Source organism: Protopterus annectens, chromosome 6.part1 (assembly GCF_019279795.1).
Source record: "Protopterus annectens isolate FY-2018-M chromosome 6.part1, PAN1.0, whole genome shotgun sequence".
NCBI classification, from domain to species: domain Eukaryota; kingdom Metazoa; phylum Chordata; order Ceratodontiformes; family Protopteridae; genus Protopterus; species Protopterus annectens.
This window is the reverse complement of record NC_056738.1, coordinates 107,341,421-107,354,975: the sequence shown is the minus strand read 5'-3', so window position 1 is coordinate 107,354,975 and position 13,555 is coordinate 107,341,421. Positions and strand designations below refer to the sequence as shown.

The following is a 13,555-nucleotide window of genomic DNA, read 5'->3' as shown; positions in this document are numbered from 1 at the left end:
GGTTTGGAATCTGAGGAAGATGCCATGGAGGCAGCGGGGACAGGCTGCGCAGTACGGGGTACCAGTGCTGTCCAGGCCAGTCTGGAGCTATGAGAATGGTCCTTGGTTTTTCCTCCCTTATTTTGAGCAGTACCCTGGGGATGAGAGGTAGGGGAGAAAAGGCATAGACTGAGAGGTTGACCCAAGGGAAGGACAGGGCATCCACTTTCCAAGCCATGCAGTGATGCTCCCTGGTGCAGAATTTGCTGAGCTGATGGTTGGGGTGGGAGGCAAAGAGGTCGACCTTTGGGGTTCCCCATTTCTGAGTTATTAGTAAGAAAGTACTTCTGTTGAGCTGCCACTCGTGTGGGTCCAAAAGCTTTCTGCTTAATTGGTCTGCCAGAGAGTTTAGATAGCCTGGTGAGTATTGTGCTAACAGGTGTAGTTGCATGGAAGAGGCTGTGAGCCAAAGGATCACTGCCAGCCTGCACAGAGGATAGGAGTGAGTACCTCCCTGCTTGATGATGTACCACATCACAGTGGTGGTTTCTGTTTTGATCAGGAGAACCCCAGGAGGGAGAAGGGGTTTAAAAGCTATCAAGGCCTGCTGCACCACCATCATCTCTTTGACTAATGTGCAGGGGGATTTGCTGTGGGCTCCATTGGCCCTGTATGCACCTGCTGTCCAGGTGTGCACCTCAAGCGTAGTCTGATGCATATGCGGTGAGGGTCTGGGTGGCAGGGTGTGGGGAGAAGGGCAGTCCCTTGTTGTGGGAGCAGGCTGTTGCCCACCAAAGAAATTCCTTTCTCAGGCAAGGAATAATAGGTAGAAGAGTTTCCAGGTCTTGAGAGTGTTGACACCAAAGGCTCTTTAGGTACCATTGAAGTTTCCTCATATGCAGTCTGGCACATGGAATGAGGAGTATGGAAGACGCCATGAACCCCAAGGCTTGCAGGATTTTCCTTCCAGAAAGCTGGGGCCTGGTGGTCAGTTGTGAGAAGTAAGCTGACAAGAAAATTTGTTTCTCTAGAGTAAGGTATGCCATCTGGGATGCTGTGTCCAGGCTTGTTCCCCAGAAGATTATCCTTTGGGTGGGCACCTGTTTGGATTTCTTTACGTTGATTGTGTACCCTAGGGAGGTTAGTAGGCTCTTTACAAAGGCCAGGTGTTTGAGCAGCTTTTCCTGGCTGTCTGCCTGAATAAGTCAGTCATCTAAGTTGGGGTAAATTTGAATACTTTTTTGTCTACAAAAGGCAATGACCGGAGCCAGACATTTTGTGAAAACTCTGGGAGTAGTAGATAAGTCAAAGGGAAGTGCAGAGAGCTGAAAGTGTTGAGATCCTGCCCTGAAGCAGAGATATTTTCTGCATGATTCCCTGATGGGAATGTGGTGGTAGGCCTCTTTTATGTCCAGAGTGGTTAGCCAAACGTCCTTGGACAGCATGGGTAGCAGCTGCTGGAGGGTGAGCATTTTGAATTTTGGGATCACCAGGAAGGTGTTTAGAATGGATAGATCGAGGATAGGGGAGCCAGGTGCCCTCTTTTCTGGGCACCAGAAAAAGTCTGGAGTAGAAGCCTTGACCTATCTGCTCTGCAGGAACGTGCTCTACTGCCCTCAAAGGGAGCAGGGAATGGATTTACTTTTGAGCCTCTGCCCACTGATTTGGTGGTAGATCTGGGAACCCTTTTGGGTTTGGAAGGGTGTGGCAGGAGAATTTGTATCCCTGAGACACAATGTTCAGAACCCATTGGTCCTTGGTAATGGTGGCCCAGGTGCTTGAGTGAAAGGAGAGATCTGAAGTGGTTTACTTCATTTGATCTTCAACCTGTGGATACTGGATCTGTATCGGATCAGAGCCAACAATTTCACTAGCATCTGCTCCGAGCTCTTCCCCTTACCCATAAAAACACCCCCACTACCTTCCAACCCCCAGATCTCATTTGCCGCGGCTTGCCATAAGCATTGTGATCCTGAGCACAGAGACTGTGAGTTGGGTAGTTTTGATATGTTAATGGTTTTCGAAAGATTTTTGAGTGTAGCGTGTTAGTGTAGGTTTCCTCTCTTCCACCCCTCGCTGGTGCGTCGTGTTTTAGGGTTTTTGTGTAGTTTTAGTCAGTTGGTTAGTTAGTATGTTGTTGTCCCCCCCTTGCATTCTGTATGCCTTCTGAGAGTGTGGTGAGTGGGTCTGTGCAGGAAATAGTTTTTCTCTTTCTATATATATATTGTGTTAGACTTTGTATTTTTTGTGTGAGACATGGCTGATCCCAAGCCAGTCTTCAAGAGGTGCAATGAGTGTGGCCCCAAATTGTCATCTGCTGATGGCCACACTCTTTGCGTTATGTGTTTGGGTGTAGCCCATTTAAGCACTGATTGTGCTATTTGCGCGGGTCTCAACCCGCATGCCATCAAGGACAGATGGGCCAAGTTGGCCTTGAAAGGCCTTCTACCTACTACGGAGGTGACTGCCTCCTCTACTGCTTCGGTCAAAGCGGTTGCTGTGGCCACCTCTCCTTCCTCTCTTGACCTTCCTTCTTCTCCTCCCTCCCAGGCTGGGACTCACCCTCCCACTTCTAAGCCTGCAGAAGCGGAGCACAGAAAAGCCAGAGAGAAGGAGAGAGAGCACTGGTTTGAAAAGCACAAGAGGTCCCCGGACCTTTCAACATCAATAACTCCCGGCAAGAATCAGTCTACACTCCATAACTCCCCTCGGCTCTGATCTCCCAGATTTTCCCCGGAGCCAGAGAAGCTATGATCACCATCTAGGGTCTCGATTCCTCGACCCGTCAGGTCAGAGTCCGTGGCCTCGCCGCGGTCCACCGGAAGGTTTTCCGAAGTCAACATGGATAAAATGATGAGGAGGTTCATTAGTACACAAATCCAGATGGGAGTCTTGCCAGCCCCCTCTCCCTCTGGAGGGGAAGCTTGCTTCCTTTCTTCACGCCAATTTCTCCTTCTCCAATCAGACCACCGGGTTCGGAGTACATGGATCCGAGGATGGCCTTAGTCAGGGGGTCGGCACCGATGGTACCGGTCTCCTCAAAGCCTGCAGCTGCCTGGAGCATGTCGGATCCAACCAGTTCGGATCCGAGTGGCTCTCAGAGCTGGAGCCTGGGTGTCAGATCCGAGGGAGTGGAACTCTTTCCCATCGGCACCGGCATTCTCGGGCCAAGATCCCCCCCCCCCCCCGGAGCTCGTTCCAATTCGAGCCTAGCTCCGATTCTCGCATCAGATATGAGGAGAGCGGTTTCCTTATTGGTGGCCCAGGAGGCATGTTCTCCCTCGGCGTTCGACGTGGTAGAAAGGGTTCTCTCCACTGGATCGAGACCATTGACTTTTTCCTCGGACTCTGCCCAGACTCCCTCAGCTTTGTCTACGAATCCCATCATTTTACCAGAGGGACAGCCCGTGCTCGAGGAGCCCCAGGCGGTTCCCCCTGAGGAACAAGTGGCTTGCGAGTTCCCACCGGAGAAGTGCCTTGCAAGCATATGTGTAAGAGGAGGCACTTGGACTCCCCCCAAGTCCCTCACCGAGGACATGGATTTGGATTACGGGGAAGGTTCCACCAGTCACCTCCCAACGATATCTCCTTTGGAGACATCATGGAAATCCTATGCCAGCGGGGAGGTTGGTCCACCCCCAAACCTTCCTCTGATGAATCCATGTTCCTGGAGTCTTTCAGCACGGGCCCATCTACTTCCTGGGTGTCCCCTCCCATAAATCCCCTGGTGGACCTGGTCACCTCGCAGGCCTGGAAGGAGCCTGACACCATGGAACCAATCCCGAAATGACCAGACAAAATTTTTGAGCCCTTCCTCTGACAGACCAGCATGGAACAAAGGGTCCCCTGTAGACGCTATGGTGGTAGCAGCAGCCACCAAAAAGGAACTAGCCCAGGAGAGTTCCTTGGTTCATCCCCCCGATCGAAAGTCTAGGATGTTGGACAGCTTAGGGAAGCAGGTTTATGCGTCAGCGAACTATTCCATCAGGACGCTGAACTACCTGGCCCACATTAGTAGACTTGGTAAAGGAACTGGCTGAGTCTCCCCCTAAGTTCATGTTGCAGGAGGACAGAGACACATTCTCCGCAAGGATGGCCACTTTAAAAGCAGTTTCCAACACGTCCATGCGACTCCTTTCACATGCTACTGAAGAAGCGGCTAGGGCAGCCGGGTCCGACGTGTCCATGAGGCATAACGCCTGGCTCAGATTATGTCAGTTCTCAGAACCTTTCAGGGCGTCTTTTGCCAATGCCCCTTATGATGGTATTACCCTTTTTGGGAAGACCATCAAAGACACCTTGGTCCAGAGTGAGAAAGACGGGAGACACCGTCTGCCATCGGAATCCGCTTCTTCAACCCTCAAAGATCCTTTTCCCGGAATCAGCGAGGACAAAAAAAGATGTGGTTCCGGAAGTCTCAGTATTCCCAGGACACTCAGGGCTCTTCTTCCCCTTGAGGCAGAGGGAGACAGGTTAGACGCCGGCCTAGAGGCAGAGGGGGTCTGAGGAATTTTGGGTCTCGAGAACCATTCTCAAACAGACCTGCGCAGCAACCCTGAGGGATTGCCTGACTGCTCTACTTTGGAGGCAGTCGGGGGTCGATTGTCATTGCACCTGTTGGCAGGGGAGTCCATAAAATCAGACTGCTGGGTGCTTCAGATTATATCCAGAGGATACTCAATCCCGTTTGTGGTTCCTCCCAAACCTCTCAAACACCTCCCAGACATACCACCCATGCAAAGGGAGGCAGCAGCACTGGAAATTTCCAAGCTGCTAGAGGAACGAGCCATCAACCCCCCCCCCCCCCAGATTAGTCCAGATCGGGCATCTACTCTAGGTTCTTTATGGTACCAAAGAAAACAGGGGACTTAAAGCCCATTCTGGACCTATCTACCCTGAACCTGTCAGTTGCCAAAGAAAAGTTCTGGATGGTCACCTTACAGTCCATCATGCGGGTCTATATTATAACCTTGAATGCTTACCTTATCGAAACCCTAAACGTCAACCCGTCCTTATCGAACCACGAAAACACTGAATGTCCAGAAGAGTGAAACCAGAAACATTGAATCATCATTGTTGGCCTTCTGCAGTATAGCTCCGTAAGGTAAGTGTGCGATAGTTACGGACCTTAGGGTTAGGATGCGGGTTAAGTTGAGTGCATACACATATGTAAAGTTTAGTGTAGGGTTAGAAGTAGGGTTTAGTTTAGGGTTAGAAGTAGGGTTTTGGTTAGTGTATGTATGTATGTATGTATGTATGTATGTGGTTTATTTAGTTTGTTTGTGTAGGTAGTATGTAGCGGTCGGTGGGGTGGGACAAGTATGATAGTTCGACGTTTTGAATTTTGCGGTTTAGGGCGTTCGGTGTTTATGCGGTTCGATGAGGACGGGTCGATGTTTAGGGATTCCATAAGGTAAGCGTTCGAGTTTATAATATAGACCCCATCATGCCGTACCTGTAAGAGAGCGACTGGATGTACTCGTTAGACTGCCAGGGATGCCTACTATCACATAAAGATGCACAGAAGCCCCAGGAGGTCCCTCCACTTCCATCTAGGAGTCAATCATTACCAATTTCGAGCCCTACCCTTTGGTCTCACCACAGCCCCCAGGGTGTTCACCAAAGTGATGGCAGTAGTAGCGGCTCACCTGAGGCTTCAGGGGATTCAGGTCTACCCGTACCTGGATGAATGGCTCCTCACTGCTCCCACCAAGCATCTACTTTGCCAAACCAGGGATTACTTCCTAAAGCTTGCACTCCAGTTAGGAATTACAATCAACGCATCCAAATCTCTTCTAAATCCTGTTCAGGTGATAGACTATATAGGGGCATGGATAAATACACTACAGTCCAAAATCTTCCTGACCACGGAGAGAGTTCGAAACCTAAGGATGCAGGATGTAATGGGATCCTATCTCGCCTACATTCATAACTGATGGGTTCGGAGCCGATCCCTCGGCTCCGACTCGGCCACTATATAGTAGAAACAAATCTCTAATTGGCTGGGCTACCCCTTATCCCAGAATGCACCACGCCTGCTTCCCCAGATCTCATTTGCCGCTTTTCAAGCTAGACGTGGTCTCGACTTGGCTGGAGCTAAGTGTTTTTTTGTATATTTTTTGGTCTTTTGACCTAGGGGTTTCTTCACGAATTTGACAAACAGCTGTTTTAACAGCTTTACGTGTGTGTGTTAAAAGTTTTCGGTGTGATTGGTATTTTTTATACATACCGGGCAAGGCCCGTTTAAGTTAGAGGGCCCTTGCCCTTATTTGTGAGTTAATGTGCTTATTTGTGAGCCAATGTGTTGAATTTTGTCTACTTTAAGGTTTACTTGATTGATCGAGCCCGTTTAAGTTAGAGGTTTTTTGCCCGATTCGTGTTCTCTATCTCGGGCCAGTCCCGTTTTGAGTAAAGGGCTCGTGCCCTACTTTAAGGTTACTTTTTGTGGTAAAAAAATTGTGTGATAGGATGTCTAAAGAGCAGAAGTCTGGCTTTAAAAAGTGCACCAAGTGCAATTACAAAATATCTATTACTGATAGCTATGCTGTTTGTGTTTATTGTTTAGGACCGAAACATTTGCAGGAAACATGTAGTGTTTGTCATGCTTTTTCCTCCAAGGTCCTTCAAGAACGTAAAAATAAATTAATCCTTAAGGGCCTTATTAAGCCCTCTTTTGAGGAAGCCTTGGCTTCTCCTTCCTCTCCAGCTTCTAAAAAGAAAAGGTCGTCGGCTCTGACCAGTCCGTCGGAACCGACTTCCAAGAAGCATAGGTCGACCTCTTCTTCCTCGGCTCCAATGGCTTCGGAGCCTCGGGTGGAAGGGTCTGCCTCGATACCTCTTTCCTTGGCTCCATTGGTGTCGGAGCCGCAGGTTGGGGGATCGAGAGGCGAATCACCTGCTTCAGCTCCTTTGGTCTCGGAGCCGTTGGAGGTGTGCAGCTCAGACTCTCCTCCCTCAGCCCCGAAGTCCCCTTCGGCGCCGATGCTTGTTCATACGTTCCGGATCCAGTGCCGATGGTGTTGGAGCCGTTTCGGAGCCGGTCCCCTGGTTTATCTGAGTCGAGAGAGAAGTCGTCTCGGCCCCCATCTATTTCCTCTAAATCCTCCAGGTTATCGGACTCAGATTTGGACAGAGTTATCCAGAGGCTTTTCCAGTCCCCGGTTTTTGCAAAAATGGTCTCGGCTCCAGCCCACTCGGCTCCGGAGCCGGCCCCCATTTCGACGAACTCGATTCCTCCTCCAACCTCCTCGGAGCCGTTGGAGTCGGTGATGTTGGAGCGGAGCAGAGTCGTCCAGTCGGAACAGAGACTCCCTCGGAGCCTCTCGGTTCCGACCATCATTCCTACCCGGTCCTCGGCGTCAGGGTTCGGTACCGGGACTTCCTCGGTCGGGGCCGAGGGGAACACTTTGGAACTGGTAGCTTCGGTGCCTAGTCTCCCCCTCGGAGCGTCGGCCGCAGGGATTCCCGGTACCGTCGTGGTCTCTCAGCCGGTGTCCTCAGTAGAGTCTGGAGGTCCTGCCTTTGAGGCCATGAGGAGTGCACTGGCCATGTTCTTGCCAGCTCAGCGAGTCTCTACCTCACCGTCCCTAGACTTGGGAACTGGTGCTTCTGGTGTGCTTCATTCCTACAACAGCGGGGCCCCAGGGCCTGAGGATACCCCCTTGGGGGGGTTCCCTTCTCCCGGGAGGTCCTTCTGAATCCGCTTCGGATGAACCTCCAAGGAAGAAATTGTGCAAGAGGAAGCACATTGACTCCCAGGATGAGTCTATCACATCAGATACTGACCTCGATGATGCGGAGGGGTCTCCAAAATCGTCCTCGGATGACGTCTCATTCTCAGATATCCTCGAGATCCTGAGACAGAGAGGCGATTGGCAGTCCAAAACCCCTCCCACAGAGGAGTCAGTCTTCCTCAAGGCTTTTGGGGCCCAGCCCTCCGCCTCCTGGGTGTCTCCTCCCTTCGATGAATTGCTAGATTTAGTTTCTTGAAGGGTGTGGGAACACCCTGATTCTGTGGAACCGGTGCCCGCCAGGACTAACAAGTTCCTCTCAGCCCCTCCTCAAAAGGAAATTTTGACCAAAGGAGTTGCAGTAGATGCGATGGTGGTGGCATCTGCCACTCAGCAGGATGTGGCAGAGGCTTCAACGTCTATTCACCCTCCTAATAAAGATTCCAGGAGCATGGATAGGTACGGGAAGCGTACCCTTTCTTCAGCGGCCTTTACCCTGCAGTCGCTGAATTACCTTTGTCATTTCACCAGGCTCCAAAGGGACCTCCTCAAAGAGTTAGGAGAGTCTCTTACAGGTAACCTTCCTGAGGCATTAGCCCAAACTGTTGGCGCCCAGATGACTACCCTATCTTTGATAGTCAACTCGTCCATGAGGCTTATCTCATATGCGGCCGAAGGGGCGAGTAGAGCAGTGGGAACAGGCGTGGCTCTTAGAAGACACACCTGGTTACGCTTGTGTCCCTTTGCGGAGGCTTTTAAGTCTTCTTTCACCGACGCCCCTTTTGATGGGTCCTCCCTGTTTGGACCCAAGGTGAAGGACACACTGACTCGGTGCGAGCAGGAGGGCAAGACCTTGACTGCCGTGGGGGCCCATTTTTCCGCTCCTTCTAGACCTTATCCCAAGGCTCAGAGAGGAGGGAAAATGTGGTTCGGGAAATCTCACCGAGTGATCCCCCCTCTAGAGGCGGGGGGGAGATTCAGGAAGACACCGCCCCAGAGGCGGCAGAGGCCCCCGTAACTCTGGAGACCGCGATTCCTTTCGTGGTCCATCCTACGCTCCCCGTCCCTGAGACGTGGCCCGACTGCGCATCTCCGGAGCCAGTCGGGGGTCGTTTTGTGGAACACCCACAGGCTTGGGAATCTATCACCAAGGATCAGTGGGTGCTCCGAACCATAACCGGAGGCTATCTCATCCCTTTCACCAAGATCCCCCCTCTTCCTATCAGGAAAATCCCGGATGTGCCACCCAGTCAGTGGAATCAAGCAGCGGTAGAGGTTTCAAAGCTGCTAAGAAAAGGAGTCATCCAGCCTGTCCCCGCCGACCAGATCGGATCAGGAACTTACTCAAGACAATTTTTGGTGCCAAAAAAGACAGGGGACTTAAGGCCCATTTTGGACCTCAGCTCATTGAATCGCTTTGTAAAAAAATCCAAATTCCGAATGGTCACCCTTCAGTCCATTCTCCCGTTATTGGAGAAGGATGTCTGGATGTGCTCCATAGATCTCAAGGACGCTTACTATCACATTCTGATGAGTCAAGAGTCCAGGAGTCATTTACGCTTCTGCCTGGGAACCAGTCATTTCCAGTTCCGAGCACTGCCCTTTGGTCTCACTACAGCCCCCAGGGTGTTCACCAAGTGTCTGGCAGTGGTGACAGCTCACTTGAGAAGTCTAGGATTCCAAGTGTTTCCCTATCTAGACGACTGGCTCCTTACTGCCACCTCCAAGCATCTATTAGTTCGGGCGCTTATGACCACAGTCAGTTTGGGTCATTCATTAGGAATCACGTTCAATTGGGGAAAATCTGTGCTGCAGCCATCTCAGCATATTACATTTATAGGCGCAGAGTTAGACACAAGAAGAATGCGGGCATTCTTGCCTGTAGAAAGGATTCAGGTCCTGCAGTCTCAGGTTCAAACCCTGTTACCCAGATCACGAGTTCAGGCCAGACTGATTCTGCAGTTATTGGGCACGATGGCCTTGACTATTCTACTAGTCCCCTTAGCCAGGCTGCACATGCGGGTGCTGCAATGGCTACTGTTGGTTCAATGGTCCTTTCAGGAACTTCCCCTGAGCCATTTGGTCCAGATTACCGAAATTTGCCGTTGGGACCTACGTTGGTGGCTGCTTCGGTCCAACCTGGACCAGGGGCGACCCTTTGCCCTTCAGCCTCCCGTCGCCACGGTGACCACGGACGCCTCCCAGACAGGGTGGGGGGGTCATTATCTGGACAGGTCTGTCCAAGGCACGTGGCAGGCTCACGAAACGCACTTGCATATCAATATCCTGGAAATGAGAGCGGTGCTACTGGTGTTGCAAGCACTTCATCATGCTCTTCCACGGGGTACTATTGCAATCCTATCCGGCAACATGTCGATAGTCTGGTACATAAACAAGCAAGGCGGAACCAGGTACTACCCTCTTTGCCGAGAGGCCATGAGAGTGTGGCATTGGGCGATTTCTACCCAGCGTTTCCTAGTGGCAATGCACATTCTGGGGAAATCCAATGCGATTACAGACAGGCTGAGCAGAACTCTCCTGTTACCCCATGTGTGGTCCCTCAACGACAGGGTGGCTGCAAACATCTTCGCCAAGTGGGGCCTCCCTTGTTGCGACTTTTTCGCCAGTCCTCACAATGCGAAATGCAGGGACTTCTTCACTCTGACTCCCTCTCAGGGGCAGATTCCCAGGGACGCTCTAGCTCACAGTTGGCCCCCCCCGGTCTACTTTACGCCTTCCCTCCGGTTCCCCTTCTCCCGAAGGTGATACAGTAGGCGATTTATCTAGGGAACGACATGATTTTGATCGCTCCACACTGGCCTCGTCAGGTTTGGTTCCCCTTCCTTCTGAGGTATGTGGTGGAGGGCCCATGGTTTCTGGACCCTGGACCTAGTGCCCGATCTGTTGACTCATCAGTTGGGACAGTCTCACCCATCCCTCAGATCCTTGAGGTTGGCCGCTTGGTTACTCCACTTCCAACCTTAGTCAGAGATATCTCTTTTTCTCCAGACGTCATCCACATTTTGTCCTCTTCTCACAAACCTTCCACTATTAAACTGTATTCCAGCAAGTGGAAGAGGTTTGCTCTTTGGGCCCAGCAGCGAGGTATAGATCCTTACGCCCCAGTACCTCAGGTTTTAGAATTCCTGGCTTCTTTGTTTTATTTGGGCTCTTCAGTTTCCACAATTAAAGTCCAACTGGCAGCTATCTCTAATTTTCATGTCTCTTTTGAGCCTTCCTTAATGGCAAACAGGCTTTGCAAATCTTTCCTTAAAGGAGCGTGGCTCCTTCGGCCCCCAGTAGCTCATCCTGTGCCCCCTTGGGATCTGAATATGGTTCTAGCTTCATTAACTGACCGTCCCTTTGAACCAGCAGCTACTTGTGATTTAAAATTTCTATCTTGGAAAACCGCTTTTTTGGTGGCAATAACCTCTGCCAAGCGGGTCTCAGAACTTCAGGCTCTCGGTTCTAATCCTCCTTATTTGACTTTTCACAAAGACAGAGTGTCTCTCAAGTTAAATCCCTATTTCTTGCCCAAGGTAGCATCCCCCTTATGCATTCAACAATCCTTGGAGCTCCCTGTGTTTTTTCACAAATTCTCCAATAGCGCAGAATATATTTTCCATCAGTTGGATGTTCACAGACAACTGCGTTTTTATTTAAGTAAGACCAATCAGACACGAAAGTCAGATCAGCTGTTTGTGTCCTTTGCGGAAAATAGGTTGGGTCAATCGGTGGCTAAAACCACCATAGCCAAATGGATTAAAGATTGCATCTCCTTCATCTATTCACAGTCCGGCAAAGAGCTGCCATTCCCAGTCAAGGCTCATTCTACCAGGGCAATGGCTACTTCTGTAGCATTTCACTCCAAATTATCGATAGATGATATCTGTGCGGCTGCTACCTGGACTTCTCCGCACACTTTTATTTCTCATTACAAGATAGATGTGGCTTCTCGAGGTAGAGCTTCCTTTGGTTCCACAGTTCTCAGGAGTGTTTTCCAATGAGCCACCCGGGATTTAGGTGCCAGGGATGCTGTCCCATCAGTTATGAATGTAGGCGAGATAGGATCCCATTACATCTTTTAGTTATGTACTTACCATAACTTCGGATGTATGGGATCCATCTCGCCATTCATACGCACTCCTCCTTCCGCCTTCCCATTGGACTTAGAGGAAATGTTGCTACTTACTGAGTTTTTCTCTTGAAGGACTTTAGTTTGTTACAGTTGTTGGTATGTTTCTGTGCCTGCATGTAGGTATATAAAAGTGAACAAACAAGATCTGGGGAAGCAGGCATGGTGCATTCTGGGATAAGGGGTAGCCAGCCAATTAGAGACTTCGTTCTACTATATAGTGGCCGAGTCAGAGCCGAGGGATCGGCTCCGAACCCATCAGTTATGAATGTAGGCGAGATGGATCCCATACATCCGAAGTTATAGTAAGTACATAACTAAAAGTTTCCCTCATCTACTGTTCTCAACTTCCCTCGGCAGAATCGGTTTTGAGGGTCCTAGGTTCTATTGCAGTGACCATAACGCTTCTTCCGTGCGCCCGGTTACACATGCGAGTACTACAGTGCACTCTAGCTGCGCAATGGTCCCTGTTGGATCTTCCGTTATCGCATCCAATACACCTCAGTCGAGTCTGCAGGTTGTCACTTCTTTGTTGGATGTATTCTCCGGAAATTCTGGAGGGACGACCTTTTGTTCCAGTCCATGTCCAAGCCACAGTGACCACAGATGCCTCCTAACTTGGGTGGGGGGAGCATTGTTCGGGCAGGACAGTCTAAGGCCTGTGGTCCCCTATCGAGATTAGCTTGCATATAAACGTTCTTGAGATGAAGGCGCTCCTTTTAGTGTTGCAGGCCCTTCATGCCTTTCTTTCTCTGGGAACCACTGCAATTCAATCAGACATCTCAGTGGTCTGGTATGTCAACAAACAGGGAGGGACATGATCTTACCCCCTTTGTCGCGAAGCTTTGACAGCTTGGGAATGGGCGATCTCAACCGGTTGCTTTCTGATAGCAATGCACATTCCAGGACGGTCCATCATCCTAGTGGACAGGTTAAGTCGGACTATACTAATGCCTTACGAGTGGTCTCTGAATCCTTCAGGAGTGGAGCAGATCTTTCTGGAGTGGGGTCAGCTTTGCTGTGATCTGTTCGCATCTCCTTCCAAAGTGAAGTGCAGTGAGTTATTCGCTCTGAACCCCCAGCCGGGGGAGTTTCCCAGAGACGCTCTAGTCCATGCTTGGCCTTCCAGTCTTCTGTATGCTTACCATCCAATACCTCTTATTCCGAGGTTTCTACAGAAAGCTTGTCATCTGGGGAGCAAAGTGATCCTCACTGCCCCATTTTGGCCTCGCCAGGTATGGTTTTCCTTACTTTGGTCTCATCTTCTGGCTCCACCTTGGATCTTGGATCCCATTCAGGATCTTATTTCACACCCCTCGGGGGTTCCTCATCTGAGCCTGGACAGTCTGAAGCTCATGGCTTGGCTGTTCCAGTTCCCCTAATTGCTAGGACTCCTGGAGTATCCTCTTCAGTCAGGTCTATTTTGGTGGCAGCTCATAAGTCTTCCACCAGGAAGGTTTACCATAGCAAATGGAAACATTTTTCCTTTTGGGCATCTCAAAGGAGTTTAGACCCTTTCACGGCTCCTGTTTCAGCTATCCTCGATTTTTTAGCAAATATTTTTCAACAAGGAGCAAGCTCTTCTACTATCAAAGTTCAACTAGCTGCCATCTCTCATTTTCACATGGGCGAGAATGCTGCTTCTCTAGCCTCTTCCAGACTGTGTAAAGCTTTTATTAAAGGTACTTTCCTATTACGCCCTCCGGTCAAA

At 50.3% G+C, this 13,555-nt stretch overlaps 1 protein-coding gene across 2 annotated transcripts in view; it reads right to left on the bottom strand.

Annotated features, from left to right (window-relative positions):
- ITGA6 (integrin subunit alpha 6) overlaps positions 1–13,555 on the bottom strand; it is a 1,068,325-nt gene that overhangs the window by 297,177 nt on the left and 757,593 nt on the right. The gene's annotated exons all lie outside the window — the stretch shown is intronic.